Here is a 23,842-nt window from a genome sequence, read left to right as displayed (position 1 = left end):
TTCATAGACTGTCATGACTAAAGAATTCACTTTGTGACCAACCTTGAATAATGAGCCTTTCCTCAAAATTGAGCAAACCTGGACATTGGTAGGCAGAGAGAGTCAATTTCCAGGACAGTACTCAACTTGAGTTGCCTAAGATGCCAGATCTTGTACTCCTCCAGCATAGGTTGTGATAATCTGGGTCATCTATACATCATAATGAATTATCAGCAAATAACTTTGGTGAAGGTTAACTAGAAATATTTTAATACTTGGAAGGCAACATAATATAGTGGGACATTGTTGTTATTGTTATTCGACCTTTGTTTTTTAAGAGAACCAATGACATCATGGAGTGATGTCTTGACTTGTGTGTGAATTGAATTTAAGTGAGGCAGAGTTGCACAAAGTCATCAGCCTCACTCTCTCTTCCAGAGTCATCAAAGTCCAGTAGCAAGACTAAAGTGAGGATGACTGATGATGACCCAGGATGAAATGTCTTTGATTCCCAACAAGGCTCTAAGCATTCCACAGCTCAGACTTTAGATTCCTTCATGGCCATTGGAACAAATTGGAAAATAGACTGGCTCTGAAGTCAGAGGACTTGTGTTTAATTTATATCTTGGATTCTTACTACATGTGTGTCCTTGGGCAAATCACTTAGCCTGGGTCCCTGGGTCCCAATTATTTTTCATCTGTAAAATGAGAGGGTTGGAGTAGATGGCCTTCTGTCTCTATATCTACAATGCTATGATCAATAGATCTATCATTTCATTAATGTGGGTTCTCCTTCCACCAGTTCCTGATTCTTCCTGCTCTCATGAGGCACCAAAGAACATCTGACATACAACAAGAATGCCAGGAAAGCAGGAGTAACTAATACTTTTTTTTTCATTGCAAACTTTAAAGCACTATGGGAATGAAAGTTGTTATTATATATTATGATAGAATGAACTAACTCTGCTAAACCTCTTATCTTCAAAATTAATCTACATCAGATGTCAAACATGTGGCCTTTGGGCAGCATTATGGCTCCAATACTCCTGAGTGCAGCCTGAATCAGACTAAAATATAATTGGGAAATATTTAACCAAAGAAATAAAAATACAATAGAACATAGATAATTTTAACATGTGGTTTTCTAAGTCGATGTACTCCTGGGAGGAATCCTCATGAACTATTTAGTAGTCAGTTTCTATTTGAGGTTTTTTTGGGGGGGTTTTGAGGCAATGAGGGTTAAGTGACTTGCCCAGGGTTACATGGCTAATAAGTGTCAAGTGTCTGAGGCCAGATTTGAACTCAGGTCCTCCTGAATCCAGAGCCATTGCTCTATCCACTGCACTACCTAGCTGCCCCTCTATTTGAGTTTGACACCACTGGTCTGGATGATTCCAAAGATTAGTTTTAGATTGAGGTCAATTTGGAATATGCTTCTAAACAATTCAAACTTTGTGGAGGCAGGTGCTTTAAGGGGAGAGAATTGAGGGATGCTTTGGAACTAATGCACAATGCCGAGGACATAATGTTTAATAGCTTATTTGCTACGTGATTGGTCAGTTAGCATTTTCATATGTAATTTATCTTCCGAAAGCATAAGTCTGACCATGTTTCACACACACATTCAATAAACTCCAGTCATTCCCCAATTAGTTCCAAGATCAAACAGAAAATGCGATGTTTGGCTTCTAAAGCCCTTCATGACCTTGCTGCAGACACAGATATGCCTTTCTAGCCTTCTTACACCTTACCCTCCCACACCTATTCTATCATCCAGTGACTGTGGTTGCTTTCCTGAGCCTCACACAAGAGGAACTCTGTCTCTCATTCTAAGTGTTTTCACTGGTTGTTCCCCATGCCATGCCAGGAAGTCACTTCCGCCTCATCTCCTCCCCCGGCTTTCCTGGCTCACTTCCAAGTATCAGCTAAAATCCCACTTTCTATAGGAAGTCTTTCCAGAATGTTCTCAATGTTAGTGCCTTCCGAGATTATCTCCAATTTGTCCTGTACATATTTTTAATTTTTTCATGCCGTCTCCTTATTCAGCTGTGAACTCCTTGAGAACAAGGACTTTTTTTTTGGCCTTTCTTTATAGTCTCATTGTTTAGCACAGTGCTTGGCAAATAGGTACCAGTGGCAAAAAGACACTGAATATCTTAGAATCTGAAATGCAGGAGTCAGGCCACTCTATTCTAATAATCCTATGTTTCTGGACGCCCCTCAGAATAGAAAATGGTTTTTACCCAGGGCAGTACGTTCAGAAGGGAAACCGGGGGAGACATGGAGGAACCTCAGCCTTGAAAAATCAGAGGGGAATAAAAGGATAGTCAAGGAGGAAAAGAGGGTGGTAATTATCTGGTGCAAGAAAATAGTGGGGGGAGGGAGGGGAGAATTACAAACTGAGAGACAGAAAAGATGATGAAATTCATTTGATGCCAAAAGAAGGGAAGGAGGGAAAGGAGGGAGGGAGGAAGGGAGAGGGACATATATTAGTGAGGCAAATGATGTTTCACAAGGGAAGGAATGCCGTTGTTGCTGCTGCTGCTGCTGCTGCTGCTGCTGCTGCTGCTGCTGCTGCTGCTGCTGCTGCTTGGGCAGTTGGTGGTTCCTGTTGGTTGTTGTTTCAGTCATGTCAGATTCTCATGACCCAATTTGGGGTTTCTTGGCAAAGATACTGGAGTGGTTTGCCACTTCCTTTTCCATCTCATTTTACACATGAGGAAACTGAGGCAAACAGGTTTGAGTGGCTTGCCCAGAATCCCACAGCTAGCAAGTGTCTGAGGCTGGATTTAACTCAGGAAGATGAATATTCCTTACTGCAGGCCTGGCATTCTATTCATTTTAGCTGCCCCTACCCTGCCATATCTAGCTGTCTTTGGAAAGGGGGCAGGGGAGGGAAGGTGTCTTCGGTAAAATTAGGAGATTCAACTAGCTGACCTCTTAAAAGCCCCTTCCAAGTTAACACAGTCTATGATAATTAGGCATCACACAAATTGACTGATCAAAATAATGATAGTATTTGCTGATGACTACCTCATCTTGTTCCCTATCAGATCTTGGCTCTAATCCTCAACAGGGTACCTCCTTTTACCCCCTTTTGAAGTTTCCTCTTATGTGTTTTCTTCTTCCTTTAAAATGTGTCAGGAGGGTTGTCCCCTTACATGTAGCATGGAGGCGTTGTGTGGCTCAAAGGGAGGCAGACAGGACATCTCTAGCCTCTTTTCCCCCACCCCTCTCCAAAGGAGCCTTTATTTCCTGCCAGGAGGGGAAGCAGGAGGTTTGGGGCCCAAGGTCATTCTGCTCTCCTTGAAGAGATGGGGTACTGGATTAAGATTATATCTATCTACTCCCTTAAGTTTTGTTATTATCTAGGGGATGTGATTTTTCAGGTTCAAGATAACTTCTAATTGCTGTTTCAATATTCAAGGGAAAGGAAGACCCCAAGCTCTACATCTGAGGTTTGACCCCTTTCTCACCAAATACCAGTTCTAGAATGAACACAAATAGCAAATAGCAAAGAAATCCATTTATTCGATTCAATAGCAAAACAGAAAAACAGAGAAGATATACACAGGAAAATATATACCAGACAATACAGAGTAAGGGTGCTCTTACCTTGGAAACAAAATAACTCAGTTCACCCAAGAGAGAAAATTCTAGATCTAACCCCAGGAGAAGTTCACCAAAGTTTGTAGTGTAGCAAGCTGGGGATAGGGATATGATGGAAACCGACGGCTCTTTTCATGTCTTCTCAGAGTTTATTTTCTTCGGCAACCTGACATGGGATTCACTTCGTCCATCTTGAACCTGGAAGCCAGAAGTACCTGAAGTGACTCAGTGTTTAAAAAGTTTTAAAAGAACCTGAAACTTAAAGAGAACTTGAAAAAGACTGTCAAGTTGGAAGAAGGTCCAAAGTAAAACCGAAGTGCTCTCCTTTCACCCAGCCAACCTGTCCTTCACACAGTTGTGGGGAGAGTCTCATACCAGTGGGCTTTGGGACTAGGCTTACACACCGTAAGCAACTTGAGGTCAGGGACTATGATTCTTTTTGCTTGTCTTTGTATTCCCAGGCTTAGCACAGTGCCTGCTACATAACAGACCTTAACAAATGCTTAATGACTCACTGACTGATTTTGTCTTTATGATCATGGTACAATGTTAAAATCTACCTGTATTTATTGTTATTCCCTTGTTTTTCAGTCATGTCTGACTGTCCATAACCCAATTTGGGGTTTTCTTGGCAAAGATACTGGACTGCTTTGCCATTTCCTTCTCCGGTTCCTTTTACAGATGAAGACACCAGGGCAGCTAGGTGGTGCAGTGGATAAAGCACCGGCCCTGGATTCAGGAGAACCTGAGTTCAAATCCAGCCTCAGACACTTAACACTTACTAGCTGTGTGACACTGGCAAGTCACTTAACCTCAATTGCCTCACAAAAAGAGAGAGAGAGAGAGAGAGAGAGAGAGATGAAGACACTGAGGCCAACAGGGTTAAAATTTGTCCAGGGTCACACAGCTATTAAGTGTGTGAGGCCAGATTTGAACTCAGGAAGAGTTTTCCTAATTCCAGGCCTGGTACTCTATCCACTGAGCCACCCAACTTCCCTTCTGTTTGTATCAGTGGTAATTTTTTAAAGTCTCTGATTGACTGAAAATCCTTTCTACGTTAGTTACCAGAACCAACCCTAGGTGGAATCTCCCTATGGTACTAAGATTGGGGGACAGGGGGGTGGGAAATTTGCTGAGTGACTCTGGATCTTTAGGAGGATGAGAGGGAAATAGCTATTTGCCTATAACTAAAAACAGGCTGTCACCCCATCTCCCTCAGAACTACCAGAGTCTATGCAGTGTTCAAGAAGGACTGGCACCTCAGGTATGAGGGCGTGTCAAGTCCTTTTCAGGGCTGCTCATCCACCGTTGCTGCCCACCTAGCACTCAACTCTCACCTGTGGCTCTAAGAAGCCATAGCACATACAACGGCCACATCCTAGTAAACCATCTCAGCGATGGACCTCAAACCCATCAGTGAGTTAAGGGGGTGTCTACCCCAAGCATGTGAAGACTTTCCCACAGTGGAATGGGCTGTGAGAACAATTTGTTCTGATAGCCATAAAGGCAGTTGAAGCAAGTGCTGTGGATCATTCAGAGCTCGGTCAGGCATCAAAGACACCAAGTTCATCCACTGCATCCCGGGCCATCTCCAGTCCTCCTGACTTTTGTCCTGCCACTGGACTTTGATGACTCTGGGAGAGAGAGTGAGTGAGGCTGATGACTGTGCAACTCTGCCTCACTTCAATCCAATTCATGTATTAGTCATGACACCACCTTATGATATCATTGGTCTTCAAAAACAAAGGACAAACAACAAGAATTTCCTCCAGCATCTTGATGAATTCTCTTGATCCTTCCTCCCTGAAAATTTTAAAGAAGCATGGAATCAGAGAGCTGACATAATGAAACTCCCTATGCCTTGATAAGTCATTACTTAAATAACTGCAGTTATAGGGAACTCAATACCTCCTGAATTATCCTATTCCAAGTTCAGTTAAGATTTTCTAAATATCTCGCAAAAATCTGCCTCTCTGCAACTTCTTCCTGGTGCTTATTGTTTTGCCCTCTCTCTCACCAAACTAAATAAATCTGATTTCTCTTCTATATGACTTCTCTTCAAATACCTGAAGACAGTTATCTTTCCCCTCTCCCAGCCTGTTTTCTTTTATCAGACTAACTCACCTCTAGTTCTTTCAATAAATCCTCATATGGGGGCAGCTAGGTGGCGCAGTGGATAAAGCACTGGCCCTGGATTCAGGAGGACCTGAGTTCAAATCCAGCCTCAGACACTTGACACTTACTAGCTGTGTGACCCTGGGCAAGTCCCTTAACCCTCATTGCCCCACAAATAAAAATTCTCTTATGACATGGACTTGAGATCCATCATCATCCTAGTTATACTTCCAGGTCAGAGACTAAGGTAGTATAGGGGGGATTATACCCCTAGGGTGGTGGGGAGATGAGTTTGTATGGTTTTTTCTGCTTCTACCTTTAAAGTAAATACTAATCAGATTAAATGGAACTAGTATGCTCAAGACCCCTCAAATTTTAGGAATACAAAGGGTGGGAGCTTGAGCCAATTGCAGAGAGGAAGGAGTTCCTTCAACCACATCCTCTGGGGAGGGATGAAATAATAAATCTGATCCCCAAACATTGGGAGGCCAGAGAAGCACTATTATGCTTCATTGTAGGGCCCATAATTGCACACAATATTCTAGATGGGGTCTGACTGGTAGAGTCTATCAGAACTATAACCTTAGTTCATTCTGGACAGTATGTTTATATTAATTCAGTTTAATATGTACATTAGTTACCTTGACTTCCCTGTCACAAAAAAATCAGCAGGGAGTCCATATCAAATCTATGCAATGGCATCAAGATAGGAAATGTTGTATACAGGGAGCAACAAGAAGAGTAATTTGGCTAGAAAATAGAATATATGTGGGAGGGATATGTGAAGGGATGCTCTTTAAAGGAATTTATATTTTGTACTAGATGCAAGAGTAAGATCTTTGTAGCATCTTAAGTAGGGGAGTAAATATCACTTTGGGGCAGATAGGTGGTGCAATAGATAGAGCACCAGCCCTGGAGCCAGGAGGACTTGAGTTCAAATCCCACATCGGATACTTGACACTAGTTGTGAGAGCCTGGGCAAGTCACTTAACCCTGTTTTCCTCCTCCCCGCCCCCCCAATATGTGTGTGTCCATATATACATGTATATATATATGCATACATATAAATATATCACTTTGGCAAATTGTGTTGGGTTGACCAGAGAAGAGAGAATCAAAGCCAGAAGACCAATTTAGTAGTTATTGTAATAGTCCAGGTGATGAGGCTCTAAATTATAATAATTATAGCTAACATTTATATATCACTTACTATGTATTGGGCACTATGCTAAGTGCTCTACAATTATTAGGGGATTTGATCCTCACAACAACCCTGTGAGGTTAGTGGCATTATTATCCTCATTTTACAGATGAAGAAATCAAGGCAAACAGATGTTAAGTGACTTGCCAAGGGTCACATAGCTAGTAAGTGTCTGAGACCAAATTTTAACTCAGGTCTTCCTGACTCCAGACCCATCGCTCAATCTGTCGCACCACCCATCTGCCCTGGAGAATCTGTTAGTGGAGAGAAGGAAATGGGATATGAGAAACAAGACTTAGAAACTTATTGAATGAGAGAGGTAAGTAAGAGAAAAGAGTGGATGCTGACTCCCAGGTTATGAACCTAAGTGACTAGAAGTTACCCTTGGGGCAGCTAGGTGGTGCAGTGCATAAAGCACTGGCCCTGGATTCAGAAGGACCTGAGTTCAAATCCAGCCTCAGACACTTAGCAGTTACTAGTTGTGTGACCTTGGGCAAGTCACTTAACCCTCATTGCCCAGAAGAAAGAAAGAAAGAAAGAAAGAAAGAAAGAAAGAAAGAAAGAAAGAAAGAAAGAAAGAAAGAAAGAAAGAAAGAAAGAAAGAAAGAAAGAAAGAAAGAAAGAAAGAAAGAAAGAAAGAAGGAAGGAAAGAAAGAAAGAAAGAAAATAGAAGTTACCCTCAACAGAAATAGGGGAGTTCAGAAGAGGAAAAGGCTTAGCTGGGTAGGGGAAGAGAATGAGTTCTGTTTGGGACATGTTGAGTTTGAGATGTCTATGGTTAGACATTTGATGATTCAGGATTAGAGTTCAAAAGAGAGACTAGGTCAGAATATATAGATCTGGAAGTCACCTGAGTCATCACATAGAACCTCTGGGTACTGATGAGATCATGAGTGTGTAGAGTGAAAAAAGAAGAGAGTACTGGGGTACATCCACTGTAGGAGGTGGAACACATCTGATGATCCAATCAACAAAATGAAGAAGGATCAGCCAGACAGGTAGGAGAAAAATCAAGAGATAACTCTATTATAAAATCCTAAAGAACAAAGAATATCCAGGAAGAAGTGTTCAATGATGTTGTTAGGAGAGTTAATTGAATGGCTCACTGTAATATTGGGGTTCAGAAAATAATAGGGAACCTCTAGGTCCAGAGTTTTCTCTTCTCCTAACTGCCTCTTTTTCAGTTACATCTCCCAGACTAATAAGAAAAGAGATTAACAGCCTCTTTTCCACAAACAAATCAGGTTTTATTAATGGCAACAAAATTTACAACATATGTAGTTAATGAAGCCAGGTACAATGAAAAAGGGGATAGAGAAAGGGAAAAAAATATGTCCCACTTCCCAGATGGTTAGAATCCAAATCTCCAGGGAAAAAAGGGCCTCCAGGTACCTTGAATAAGCTCTACTTCCTCAGCTACTCAGAACAGCCTGGGTCTGGCAAAACTAACTCAAACCCTAAACTTGTTTCCAGCTCAGCTGGCTTAACAAGCCAGCCTCACTTCAACAATACAAACTTACCACCACCTGGAATCTGTACTTTTAAGGAATCAGCTTTGCAGTGTCTCCTGGTTGGGTCCAAAGATCAAAAACGCCATCTCTCTCTCTCTCTCTCTCTCTCTCTCTCTCTCTCTCTCTCTCTCTCTCTCTCTCTCTCTCTCTCTCTCTCTCTCTCTCTCTCTCTCTCTCTCTCTCTCCCTTCCATCTCTGAGTTCTCTCCCCACCTTCCTGCCTCTCTCACAGGAAGGGTGGTTCTATAGCGAGGCTGAGTCTCCAATTGGTTTAACATACCCCCTGGGCTGTCCCCATTATAATTTGGCCAGGCCCATGTGGCCATGGGGGAACTCCTAGGTGGGTGTTAGGTACGTTAGTTTGATACTTTGACTCAATATATGTTCTTTGTGTTGTTTGTTCTATAATCTCTTAAAGTACACACCCATCTTCTCTTAGGCTTTTAAAGCTTACACCTTTTCAGTCTGACCATGATGAAGCAAAGATGGGATTATAAAAACTCCAAATCACAATTAATTCCTTACAATGTCAAATGTTACATAATATAGTAGAAAGAGTAACGCTTTTGGAGTCAGAAGACCTGGGTTCAAATAATGCATCTGAAGGTTATTCTCTGTGTGACCTTGGGCAAGCCACCTAAAATTCCTGGCCCTCAATTTTCTCACTTATATAGTAAAATGGTTAGATTAGATGACTTCTGCAGTCCTTTCTAGTTCAAGATCTAAGATCTTATGATTTGACAATTGGGAGATCATTGGTAATCTTGGAAAGAGCCATTAGTAACAAGTAATAACAACAAAAAAAGGGCATAAAAGTTATAATGTTTACAAAGCTCTTTCTTTTTTTTTTCTTTTTATCAGTTCTTTCTTTTGTTTTTTGTTTTTTTTTTATTTTTCAGCAACAAACATTTATTTTATTTTCCAGTTACATGTAAGGGTAGTTTTCAACATTCATTTTCATAAGATTTAGAGTTCCAAATTTTTCTCCCTCCCTTTCCTCCCCCCTCCACAAGATTGCAATCAGGTTATATATATATATACAATCCACAAGTGTTCTTTTTATCAGTTCTTTCTATAGGGGTGCATAGTAAGCTTCCTCATTAGTTCCTTGGGATTGTCTTGGATCATTGCACTGCTGAGAGTAGTTAAGTCATTCACAATTGCTCATTGAACAATACTGCTGTCACTATGCACAATGTCCTCCTAGCTCTGCTCACTTCACTATACATCGATGTTCATTAGTCTTTCCAGGTTTTTCGGGGATCATCCTGTTTGTCATTTCCTGTAGCACAAGACCATTCCACTACAATCATATAACACAGATTTTTCCATCATTCCTCAATTGATGGACATTCCCTCGATTCTCAGGTCTTAGCCTCCACCAAGAGTTACTATAAATATTTTTTGTACAATTTTCCCCCTTTTCTCTTTTTCATGATTACTATTGTTAACTGTTTCCCTTCCATCCTATTCCCTTCCCCATGATATTTATTCTATTATCCATCTTCTTTCATCCTATCACTCTTCAAAAGGGATTTGCTTCTGTCTGTCCCCTCCCCCGCTTCCTTCTTTTGCCCCTCTCTCTTTATCCCCTTCCCCTCCTATTTTCCTGCAGGATTAGAGATATTATTCTACCCAATTGAGTGTGTACATTATTCCCTCCTTGAGCCAATTCTAATGAGACTGAGGTCTTTGAGCCAATTCTGATGAGTGTTAGGCTCATTTACTGCCCAGATTAAATAGATTACTCCACCAAGTTGGGTGTGTCTGTTAGTCCCTCCTAGAGGCAGCTCTGATGAGTTTAAGGTCTTTGAGTCTTTTCTGATGAGTGTAAAATTCATTTACTGCCCTGCTCCTCTCCCATCTCTTCCCCCACTCCATAAGCCTTTTCCTGTTAATTTTATGTAGGATTTCACTTCTGCCCTTCCCCCTCCCCCATTGCATTCCCTTCACCCCTCAATTTAATCCTAAAGATGTCATCATCTAGCTAAGTGACACAGTGGACAAAGCATCACCCCTGGACCCAGGGGGATCCCAGCCAAAACCCGGCCTCAGACATAAGACAGTCGCCCAATGTATGACCCCAGGTATGTCCTCCAGCTCCAATTTTTTTGGTTCTCTAAGGCCTTGTACTTGAAAGTCAAATTTGCCATTCAGTTCAGGTCTTTTCATCACAAATATCTGAAAGTCTTCTTTTTCATTAAAGTCCCATTTTTTCCACTGAAAGATAATGCTGAGTTTTGCTGGGTAGGTGATTCTTGGTTGTAATCCCATTTCCTCTGCCCTTTGGAATATCATATTCCATGCCCTCTGGTCCTTTAATGTAGAAGCTGCTAGATCTTGTGCTATCCTGACTGGGGCTCCACAGTACTTGAATTCTTTCTTTTTGGCATCTTGCAATATTTTCTCCTTGACCTGAGAGCTCTGGAATTTGGCTATAATATTCCTAGGAGTTTTCCTTTTGGGATCTCTTTCTGGAGGTGATCAGTGGATTCTTTCAATTTCTATTTTAGCTTCTTCTTCTAGAATTTCAGGGCAATTTTCCCTGAGAATATCTTGGAAGATGGTGTCTAAGCTCTTTCCTTGATCATGGTTTTCAGGTAGACTAATAATTTTCAAGTTATCTCTCCTGGACCTATTTTCCAGGTCAACAGTTTTTCCCAGAAGATATTTCACATTGCCCTCTATTTTTTATTCATTTGGATTTGCTTTATTGTGTCTTGGTTTCTCATAAAGTCACTGGCTTCCATTTGTTCAATCCTCATTCTTAGGCAATTATTTTCATCAGAGAGTTTTTGTACCTCCTTTTCCATTTGGCCAATTTGACTTTTCAAGCTGTTGACTTTTTTCTCATGTCTTTCCTGCATCACCCTCATTTCTCTTTCTATTTTTAACTCTACCTCTCTAACTTTATCTTCAAAGTCCTTTTTGAGCACCTCTATGGCCTGAGACCAATTCATATTTTTCTTGGAAGCTTTAGAGATAGGGGCCCTGATGTTGACATCTTCCTCTGAGGGTGCCCATTGGTCTTCCTTGTTACTGAAGAAACTTTCTATGGTCTCACCTTTCTCTGTCAGCTCATCTTGCCTTTCTTTTACTAGACTTTTAGCTCCTTAAAGTGGGGCACTGTTTCCAGGCTGCAATATCCCAAGCTTAAGAAGTCCCAGGTGGTATGTATTAAGGAGGATCAGGTTCTTCACTCACCTGGCCTGTTCCCTAGTCCTTAGATGACACCAGACCAACTTGCTAATCAACCAGCTTTGTGTGTTGTGGTTGTTAGCTCTGATGAACCTGTGCCCCTCTCTGACCTGGGCCACAGCTACTCGAGCCTACCTCCTGGTTCTCAGCAGGTGTGTAAAATCCAAGTTCTGCCTTAGCACCAGCATAAACCCCTGTAGTCTCCCCCCTGCCCAGGGCTCAGCCCACTCACCAGACTGTGAGCTTAGTTCCAGACAACACTGGTGCTTCAGCTGATTCAGAGGCTTTGGGGGTCTCCTTCTCTGGTGAGGCCTTCCTGGGACTGGATCTGTGTCAGGGTGACTGTGGTGGGTTGGGCTCAACTGCTGTATCAGCACAGCAGCTCCCTCCTTCCGACCTTCCAAGCCATTCTTGGTTAGAAGATGATTTCAGCACATTCTTCTGTGAGTTTTGCTGCTCTGGGCATTTTCCTATGGCGTTATTTGGATGTTTTTTGGAGCAATCTTGTGTCATGAGTTCAGGAGCTCACTGCCTTTCTTCTGCCATCTTGGCTCCACCCTGGAAGTCCAAAGCTCTTTCTTTATAAGGTAATTATTGGGGCAGCTAGGTGGCACAGTGGATAGAGCACCGGCTCTGGAGTCAGGAGTACCTGAGTTCAAATCTGGCCTCAGACACTTGACACTTACTAGCTGTGTGACCCTGGGCAAGTCACTTAACCCCAATTGCCTCACCAAAAAAAAAAATAATAATAAGGTAATTATTATTCCCATTTTACACATAAGAAAACTGAGGGTTGATGAGATGACTTGGCCAGAATCACTCAGCTAAATGTCAGCAGCCAATTTTGAACTTAGAGCTCCTGACCCTCATATACCCTTGTGTTACATTAAGCTATCTCTACTTTAAAAATCTAGCCCTAGACATTTACTAGTTGTGTGACCCTGGGCAAGTTACTTAACCCTGTTGGCCTTAGTTTCCTCATCTGTAAAATGAACTGGAGAATGAAATGTCAAACTACTACAGTATCTTTGCCAAGAAAACCCCAAATATGGTCATGAAGAATTGGACACAACTAAAATGAATGAACAACAACTTTAAAAAATATATTGTTCTAGGATCCAAGAGATACAAAGAAAAACAAAGCACTATCTTTATCTTTAAGGAGTTTATAAAATCAAGACCCTTAAACCACTAAGTATACAGTGAGAGGAAGCAATTTCCTGCAAAGCTTATATGAAGGAGGTTCCTCAGGTCACAATGATGAAATATACAAGCATTTTGAATATGAGCTATGATTTCGAGGGCCCCCCATGACTTGTGTTCTCCCCTAAGGGACATCTCTCTCTAACACATTGGGATTGGGGCACTGTAGGAAAATACCTCTGAATTACTTTCATATGAGGGCAATATTAAAATGTGGCACCCCCCACCTTCTCTTTAGGAATTTAGAAATGGATAACTTTAAAATGTATGAACTAGTTAAATGAGTAAAGTCTCCCAAAGGAATGAATGTTTACTTAGCCAAACCTAAATATCTCAGATGCTACATCTCAAAAGAACTTTCAGTGATTGAAAAGTTAAGGATGATTAAGAAAGGGCAATAAACAATTTTCCTTATTAATTTTGAAAAGTAATTTTTTCATTTTTTGTATCATTACACAAAATGTAAAAATCTTCATTTTTAGCATACTTTCTGAATCCACAACACTGCTCAAAAAACAAAATGGACCCCTAAGTTAATGCAATGTACCTTAGACCTGGGGGAAAAAAACTTACAAAAATTAAAATTCACCAAGTTTCAGAATTGGAAAGGACCTCAACAAATCCCTTCTAAAACAGACTTAAATCATGGTAATCCAACATTTGCTTGAAGAACACCAGTGACAGAGAACTCACTCCTTCCCAAAATAGACCAGTCCATTTTGTGATAGCTCTATCTGTTAGTTTCCAAGTTGGAGTTTTACTGTTGTAAAAAAAAAAATCAACATAATACAGATGCCTATTGAGGCACAAGTCAACTTAACCTACAATGATGAGAGTTGGTGTGAAGGAGCATACAGATCATGGGGTCTAAAGACAGAATGACCTGGGTTCAAGTTCCATCTCTGACGTTAACTAGTTGTATAACCATGAACAAATTACAACTTGTCTGAGCCTGAGGCAACTCTGTAATCTTTATGTATTGAGGTATAGATGATTTGCCAATCTTTGTCAAGGATATGAGCCTCCATCTCAAAGAAACTAGATTTCTGACTGTAGGTATCAAAAACTATAAAGGTTGCTTGGTTACCTTTATAATGGGAAACTTCATTTTCTCACTTTTGTACCTAGTTGTTCAGTACAAAGTGCTACATGAAAAATGGGTGGCTTTTTGGTTTTAATCTTAATTTGCTCTCAGTTAAAACCTCTCGACTAGGGTTAAGAAGATAATCTTATATTACAGAGTTAAGGAAAACAAATTTTCACAAGCAGTTCTTCATGCTAAGAATGTCAGTGCAAAATTTATGCCATATAACATGGCAATAACAAAGAAAACAGTTTCAAATTTGGAGACTATGACATTGGATCAAAAATCACTAAATACTTAGAGTCTGAACAAATAAGTGGCCCACAAAGCAAAGTACCTTGCATAGAGGCTGTTTTAAATTTAAATTTTAAAAAATTTAAGCTTATTTTTAAAATTCAATTTTATGAATCTTAAGCTTATTCTTAGCTCCAAATTCTCTCCCTTGCCACTCCCCTTTCCCACTCATTGAGAAGGTAAGAAACATAAAACCTATTACAAATAGGTATAGACAAGCAAAACAAATTGCTACATTAACCAGAGAAGAAGAAGAAGAAGAAGAGGCAGAGGAGGAGGAAGAGGAGGAAGGAAGGAAGAAGAGAAAGAAGAGGAACAAGAAAAAGAAAAAGAAGAGGAAGAAAAAGAGATAAAAGAAAATATGATGAAAGCTACTTTTTTTTTTTTGGTTTTTCAGGGCAATGGGGGTTAAGTGACTTGCCCAGGGTCACACAACTAGTGTCAACTGTCTGAGGCCGGATTTGAACTCAGGTCCTCCTGAATTCAGGGCCGGTGTTTTATCTACTGCACCACCTAGCTGCCCTGAAAGCTATTTTCAAATGTGGTTCCCAAAGTACCTTCCTCTCTATATCATTTCCCAAGTGAATGAAGAAAAGATCTTGAATAATACAGGAAATTAATGAACTGCAGGCAACCAAGTGTGGGTTTTTTTTGTTGCTGTTGTTGAGGTTATCATTAGCCACCACAACCAGGAAGCAAAGCCCTTCCTGAACTCCTGTTTTGCATGATCTCAATACATTAAAATTTCTCACTGAATTGTTGGTCTAAATTTGAAAATTTTCTTAGATGAAATGGTCAGGAATTTAATGGTTAGCTATTTCATTTTCATAATTCCATGTTTTAGAGATATATTTGTGAACATTAGCACATGTGTACTGTGCCTATCTTCCAAAGTTAGCAGACCTTTTGTACCCTCCAGACCTATAATTTCATTTGTGTAAGGAACTCTTGATATGATCCAAAATTGCCTCTATTTAATAATCTAAGAGTTGCCTGAAACTCTAAGTTTTAGATGTGTTGCCTTCCCATATTAGTAGAGTAAATTTCCACCCTGTGAGTCCCTCCATATGCATATAGAGATGATATAGATATATAATATATATATATACACAGTTATATATATAGATAAATACATATATGTGAGAGAATATATGTGTATATACGAATATATGAGAGAAACATTTATCCATATAAAAGGATCATCCTTTTGCTGCCTAATCATGTGGAAACAAGATTTCTCATAATAATTGGCCCTTCCACAGAGAAAAGACTATGGAGTCAATCTAGAAGACATAAAATCAGAAAAATATACTAAATCCATAAAGCTGTCATGCTCCAATAACTTCATAGGAATACAAATCCTCAACTATTACACAGTCCTATTGACTTTTTCTAGAGAAAATAAGGAATAGAACTATTTAGTCACTTCTTAAGGTGGAACTGATTAAATATAGAAACATCCAAAACACATGGGATGCTCTGAAGACTAAGACCCCTACTCTCTGTCTCTAAATACTATGCCATTCAGATTTCCCACCATTATGACCACCCACCAATGCCATCTTGCCTGCATCAAAGCTGTCTACATAATTTAGTATGTAGTCATACTGTCTTTTACTTTCAGATTATAAAAGTTCCCTGGAGAAAGACTTATTCAGTTCGTTGCTTAGCAAATGGCATGTCAGAAGGCCTGGACACATTTACCCCACTTTATAAATAACAACTCAAGCAGACCTCAAAAAGCATTTACTTTTAATGCCACTTCTTATGGAAAGTCTTAACTTCTAGCCTTCCCTGTTTTGTTTCCTTGTCAAATTCAACCATGTAATATAAACTTTTTTTTCTTAGGGGAAACATCTTGTGGTTCCCTTCCTTTGAAAAATGTGCACACACATGCATGCACACACACATATATATATACACACTTATATTCAAAACAACAACAAAAACAGACCATACACGGTATTTTAATTATATTCTGAGTGCTGAAAAATACACCAGCATTTAACTAAAAATATAGTACCTCTGCGGGGACTCAGGAGTACTGTAACATAAAATGAACAATGTGTAGGGTCCCTCCAACAACAGATGGCCCAAGTGAAGTCTTGTTTATGTGGGGAATCTGGAGGTCGAGACCTCCAAGGAGAAATTGCCACACTAACAAGTCAATTCTAAAACTTACTGAAGTGGATAGGGAGCCCCTCTCAAAGAGTAGCCAATAATAAAATCCAGGTGGTGTGCAAACCCATCTAAAAGCCACAGTGTTGCATTAAAGTTTTTGCCTTCATGCAGAGGTGAAAATGTTTGGAAGTCTTTTTTCTTGCTTTCGAGCTTTTCTCTAGTGGACTCTAGCCTTGTCATATTTTTTTACCATATACTGACCACTCTAACATTTCTGAAGATGAACTAAAATTACAAAAAGCTTTTAGGGCAATAGAATTCCAAAGGGACTTGGGGTTGTAGACATTTTAAAAGAAACAAGCCTCGTTTTTGTCAATGGTGGAAGTGCTCTATTGGGGATTCCATTTCTTGATGGGGCCTCAGGTTACAGTCCCAGATAACAACACAGAGTAGCAGCAACTTGCAATTAATCTTACTTTTTTGTGGCTACCTGGCCACAGAAGTTAGTGAGAGCTTTGCACATAGATTTAATTATATTTCTCATGAAATAAAACAAGACTACATTGCCCTCGTGGGGAGTGAGCCCATTGACCTTGTTCACATTAACACCTTACCCTAAACAACTGAGCTATTATCATTGCATGCTTTAATCACTTTTGATGTCCTATTACAAACAGCTCATTTAATTAGTACACAATGCTAATGACTGTCAAACCCATTCCTGTGACTAGAAAAAAGACAACAATAACTTAAAAGCTGTATGGTTGAGGGGGGGGGGGGAGAACACATTGAATTTGGAATCAAAGTACCAAAGTCCAAATATCATTTGCTAGTTTCCTGACATTGGGCAAATCATGTAACATGGTTCTGACTGTGATTCCACTGGTGGCATATAAGCAGCAGAATTTTGTTTGACGCTAAAGAAAAAAATTATATAGTTTAGTCTTTAGAAAGCTTCTGTGGTTTTTCATTTACCCAACATTTATTTAGACCTACTATGTGCCGGAAATGGCACTAGACATAGAAGCTATATGGACGAAAACATATTAGCTCTTGAGCTTATATTCTATTGACTGAGAAACTAGGAACACACTGATAACCAAATCCAAAAATACTACAAAGTAAATACAAATGCATTTTGGGGTGGAAAGCACCAACAACCAAGATCAAGTCCTATGTAAGAGGTGGCCTGCCCTTGAGCTGAACCTTGAAGGAAGCCGGGAATTCTTGCTTAGGACAGAGACCTGACCTAGGTAGTTAAAATCCTTTCCTCAAGCAAACAGGACTTTGAAAAACTTTTCCTTTCTTCTAAGATCCCCCTGACCCATGTAATTTAGCAGATTTAGTGATCTTTTTACCTAAATTTATCTGTGTCCTCTCTACACTTACATCACAAATTATTTACTTCACTTTACACTTGCTCCTATTTAGAAGCAATGAAACTTCTTAGCCCAAAGTCTGGAAGAAAGCAGAATTTGAGGAAGCAGTTCTAGGCCTTGAATAAGCCAAGTCTTAAAATGGTACCTGGGGGAACTGCTTAGGTAGTTAGTTCCCATTCATTTTTATGGACTGAGTCCACAATGAAATGATTTCTATGGCATTTAATTTTTTCCCACTTATATCTTTAAGTTGAACCACCTAAGAACTAAGGTACTATAAATTCTGAACCCTGAACAGTCCCAGTGACATGAGAACAGTATGATAAAACCAAGAAAGACCATTTGAATTTAGTCTGCGTTCAGAGAGGTACAGTATATAGGACAGGGAAAGTGATAATACTCCCCACTTCTGCCCTGTTCAGACCATAATATGGAGTACTGTGTTCAATTCTGGACCAACATTTTAGAAAGAATGTCAGTAAACTGGAAAGTGTCCAGAGGAAGGCAAACAGGATGGTGAAGGAGTTCATGTATATGATATGAGGATTGATTAAAAGAACTAGGGGTACTTAACCCAATGAAGGAAAGATATAAAGAACATGAGTGTCTTCCAGTATTTTATATGGGAGAAGAATTCACATGTTTCTCCTTGGCCCCAGAGAGCACAACTAGGTGTAATGAGTGGAAGTAGCGAAAATGCAAAATTTAGACTTTAATAAATGCACTAACCATTCCTAAAACATAAGCAATAAATATGCTCTACCAGCTACCAACCCACAAAGAGGCTTGAGCCTCTTTCTGGAAATGTGTGATATAGGGGCCTTTTCCCTTCCTGCTTCAGAGAATGCATAAATATCTTCTATTTCCTGTGGCTTACAGTGTGGTAACAAAAAAGCTTTTAATTAGCTGCTGAATTGAAACTGAATGTCTGTAGAAAGGCTTTAAGAACTGCTATGGGCCTCTGGTTGGAGACTCCTCTCACAAGGAGTCAAAAGGCTCCTTGGGTTTGTGAACACATGGTGTCTCTGTTTCTTCTATTTCTGTTGAATCTATACTTTCTCATGTTGAAGGAATGAGTAGTGGAGAAGGAATGGCCCAGGTTATAACTTTATGAGCTTTGTAAGTTCAGAAACACCACCAGAGATACAACAAATAGAATTGGTAACAGAGTCTGCTAACCACTGTGAGAATATTGCCCAGTCACACCACACCATCCATATGTGGAACCATCAATTACAGCAGATGGAGAAGTTTTGAAAGTAAGTTTGCTTACCTTGGGAGTGTACTTTCCAGGGATGTAAAATGAGGTTGAAACGGGCATTGATAGAGCTAGCTCAGTGTTTAGGAAGCTCTGAAGAAAAGTGTGGGAAAGAAGACTGCCTACCAAATTGAAGGTCTACAGAGCTGTTGTACTGCCGGTAAAACCTGGAGAGTCTACCAGTGCCATGCCAGGGAACTGAATCACTATCATTTGAATTGTGTTAGAAAGATTCTGAAGATCACCTGGGAAGATAAAGTACTGGATTCTCAGGTCCTTTCTCAAGCTAAACTGCTAAGCATTCAAACCCTACTGCAGAGAGGACAATTCCAATGGGCTGGCCACATTGTTCTAATGCTAAATGTAAATTTGCCTGAAAGACTATTTTACACAGAACTCATGCAACGAAGGAGCTCATATAATGTCAGAAGAAAAGATACAAGGACACTCTCAAGGTCTCTCTAAAGAGTTTTGGATTCCACTGTTTGACATGGGAGATACTAGCAAAGGATCATCCAGCATGGTGTGTCCACATCAAAGAAGGTGCTGTGCTCCATGAGCAAGGTGGAATTGCAGTAGCTCAAAAGAAATAGGAGATAGGCACATTTAGAGACATCTCCACTCCAAATGTTCATATGGATTATTTGTGCCCAACCTGTGGTAGCTCATTCCAAGCTCATATTGGTCTGATCAGCCAGTCTGATACACTGTACAACGACCCTGACATAATGATACCATTTTGGTCCTCTTCAAAAATGAAGGTCAAAAATCAACCCACCAAACTCCAAGATTAATACGTCTATTTTCTATGAGTTGCCTTACCAGACGGGTACACTGGACACAGAGTAAGCCTGTCTGGGAAAAGGAGTCAATCAGGAGCCTGAAGTGAGCCAAAGTCTTGCTCAGACCCAGAATCCGTTGCAAGTGTTTACTGGCTGACCTTGATGATCTGTGCACCCCAAATCAGCCTAAACCAGCCTTGTGGTCAACTGTTCCTACAAAACATCCTGATTCTGTGTCACACCTGTTCCTGGGAAAGACTGTCCATTCTTTACCCTTGTGGTAAAAATTATTTGTGGTAAAGATTAATATCAAAAGTTTTAGCTGAATCATTTGGGAGGGGCCACACTTGGCCCACCCTGAGATTACGTATGCTACTGAGAAGGACTGAAAGCCAGACCTCCCCTTTTGGGGGAGAAAAACTGGACGCCACCGGAAGGGAGGCAACTTCTGGTAGGCAGGGCATGTTCAAAAGCTCTCGCTCTTTTGGCCTGGCGATCAGTCTAGTGGCGTCCTGGACCTGGCGGTGGCACATGTTTTGCTCCGTTTCGGACAACTGCATTTCTGAAGAGTAACTGTAGACTGACCGGGGTTGGCTAGTTCAATTACAGGAAAACCCTAAATTCCTTTGAACTAGCTTAATTGGGAATGCTCTGGGATTGCATAGGCTAAGCTTAGAGTTAAGACTATCTATCTGTATTTCTACTTTCTTATTTCCTTAATTGGTTTCACCTTTGTGGTTTAATTAATTCCCAAGTAATAAAACTTGATCCTTTATGAACTAAAGCTCAGAGGCTCCTTTTCTTATTGGCCTGGGAGGAATATATAAAAAGGAAAGTCCAAATAGGAGATTAAACCTAAAAGAGTCCCTCATATTTCCAGGACCCCAGTATTAAGGAGAGTCACCCAAATAACACTCCATATATAAAATTTTGGCCCTCACACCCTGAACCTCCCTTTTGTGGTTTTCACACATAAATTGCCCCTGCCTCTCCTAGGCTGTGGGTTCCTTTGTACCTTGGACCAGGGTGCAACGGCACTAGTGTCTGATTTTCCTCCTCTGCATTCAACTCATCTTGGACTCCTCTGCATTTTGAGGGATGGGTTTCACCCGATAGACACTACTGAAGGAGCTAAGTCCAGTGAGTAGTCAGCCACGATGAGCAACCTACTTGACCCAACCCAATAGCAGATTGACCAGGTAGCCAAAACATTGTGTCCTATAAATGAAGTGATTTTTATTGGCTATTCCATACACAAAAGTTTGAGCCTACTCTCCTCAGGGGTCAAGATGTTTAGAGGGGAGAGTGGAAGGTTGTTGTCCTTCAATTTTTGCTATACTTTCTCAGTAAATATCATGTTATAAAACTTAATTGATGTTAATTGGCTAAATGATATTGAGGCAATACTAACAAGCAATATTGGGGAAAACATTTAAATGGGGAGGGAAGGGACTTATAAACAATACTAGAAAACCAGTCTCAAACCCTCAGAGTTACCTTCAGAATCCTGAGAAGAGAAGTAGTAGCTGAGTTTTGATCATTCAACCTGCCAATAGAATGAGTATTGGGAAAGTGAGACCAGAGCCTTTAACCTACAGTCAGGAAAAAAGTCCCTAACAATCAGAGCTACCCATAAGTGGAATGGGCTACCTCAAGGGGAGGTGAACCCCCTATGATAGAGATCTCCAAGCACAGGGTGTATGACCACTCTTCCATTATGTCATAAATGAGATTCTTTCTTAGGAATGAGTTGTATCACATGTCCACTGAGGTCCTTTCTAATTCTGAAATTCTGTGATTTTGATTATACCAGGAGGAGAAAGTCCTTGCAGTTAAGACCATTACAATAACTGTAACACTCATTTAAACTCTTTCTGTTGTAGCTTTCCTGGGTTGTAAGTCATCTCTGCAGCTAAGAAGGCATCTCTAACGCTGACTACTTAAAAACTTCTGGGATTGCAACTATTGTTTTCCAAGATCAAGCTTTATTTCTTGACTACAATAAGTACTTAGTGAAAACAACTTTCAAATCCCTTAATGCACACCGATGCTTAATTAATCCTATACTTTTTTTATTCCTGAAGTCCACTGTAAAAACCAATTTTAAACCCTTCAATGAATCTGAATGCTTAATGAATCCTAGTCTGTTTTTTTAACCCTGAGGTAATCATTTCCTTAGTGCTTTATTTTATGTAGCAAAGCAGCCCAGAAAAATGATGACCAAAAAAAGCCCTCAGAATTTCTCTATAGCATTACATCTATTATGTAACTGATTTTGTTTCCTCCTGAAATTGTAATAATGCCCCCCTTTTTAGCACATCAACTAGCCTCCAGGCTAATTTTGGCAACTCTTCTCCCCTTCAAAAATAACCAAAAAAACATAGAGGAACTGAGGGAGGTTTGTAGCTACAAAGTCAACTTCCTTTTCAAGCTTCCCCTCCCCCACCCCCAATGATATGAAAATGAAGTCAAACTAGAACAAAATCTAGGTTAAATTATATTCCATTATATTCAAATCTAGGTTAAAAGGACCAGCGCATCAACTTCCACCCTCTTGGTTCACATCCTTGCTTTTATAATGCAAATCTTACAACAAGAATAAAAACCCTTGCTTTTGTGGCATATTTGATAGGCAGAGTAAAATTTTGCTCTTTTTCTACATGAATGTGTATTGAATACCTCAAAGGACATGTGATTCCACTGATGTAGTTACTCCCTCCATCAATGCAACTTGCATCCCATCCACATCTGCCTATCCCCTGCAAGTTCTCATTCATGTTCCTTCATAAATCCACCACATAGGGTCAGTCACTCAACATGCTGGAAATCTTGCTCCAGTCCTCCTCACCTTGCATCATATAATGGAGCATGTGGTCGTCCAGTTATTTCTTGCTCTCACCATGTGACTGGTCCATCTTCCTTTCCTAGTACTTCATTTTGCTCTGATTATGTTAGAAATGGAAAATGCCTATATCAAGACAGTAAGTAAACTTGATAGAAGTTCAATTTTAATCCTCACCCCTGGATTTCTCTTCTCTTACCTTGCCTTCTTCTGAGACCCTATTTTAAAAGTCTGTGCCCAAAAATAAAAAGTCTATGCCCAGAATTTGGATCCTACTAATCAATCAGTCAACATGTATTTATTAAGTACTTACTTCATGCCAGGCACTGTGCTAGGGGCTGAAGATACAAAACAAAAAAAGAAAAAAACCAGAAAAATGAAACATTCTAAGAGACCAACAGTAGAATTATAAGCTACACCACAGTGCTTCAGTGGCATGAGTTTCAGATTTAGTCTTAACGTTTTTACACTTTTTTTTAATCTTGTGGTTAGAAAGAATGGAAGGCATGAATAGAGTCAGTCACAAAACCTCAAAATTATGGAAATTCTCAGTTATTTAAGAATGATTGTAACTGCTTCTGTATTAATATGGCCATAGGCAACATTTCTGTTGCTCTTTATGGCTAAAAAGAGCTTGCACAGTCATGCTCTCTTCTGATCCTCTCACTAACAAATGTGAAGGAGGTGAGCAAGAATTATCCCCTTCTCACAGAAAATAATATTAGCATTATTATAAGGAAATTGAGATTAATAAAGTACAAAAGTGGGGCAGCTAGATGGCACAGTAGATAGAGCACCGGCCCTGGAGTCAGGAGAACCTGAGTTCAAATCCGGCCTCAGACACTTAACACTTGCTAGCTGTGTGACTCTGGGCAAGTCGCTTAACCCCAATTGCCTCACAAAAAAAAAAAAGTACAAAAGTTACAAGTTATCCAGCACTTTGAGATCCCTACAAAGCAACTAGGATCACAAAATCAAAGCATTTCAGAGCTGCAAGGGAACTCAGAGGCCATTAACTCCAACTCCATTGACTTTGAGTAAGAATCCTTCTACATTAGGGGTTCTTAATCTTTTTTTGTGTGTGTTTCCTAGATTCCCTAAGGCAGTCTAGTGAAGGCTATAAGCCCCTTCTCAAAATGATATTTTAAATGAATAAAACAAAATGCAAAGGATTACAAAAGAAACCAATTTGTTATTGGAGGCAGAATCCAGATGGTAGAGTGAGAAGAAATAATTAAACCTAACTCAGCACTATCCCTTTTCCACA

This window comes from Dromiciops gliroides, chromosome 1 (assembly GCF_019393635.1).
Source record: "Dromiciops gliroides isolate mDroGli1 chromosome 1, mDroGli1.pri, whole genome shotgun sequence".
NCBI lineage: Eukaryota > Metazoa > Chordata > Mammalia > Microbiotheria > Microbiotheriidae > Dromiciops > Dromiciops gliroides.
This window is presented reverse-complemented; position numbering follows the sequence as displayed.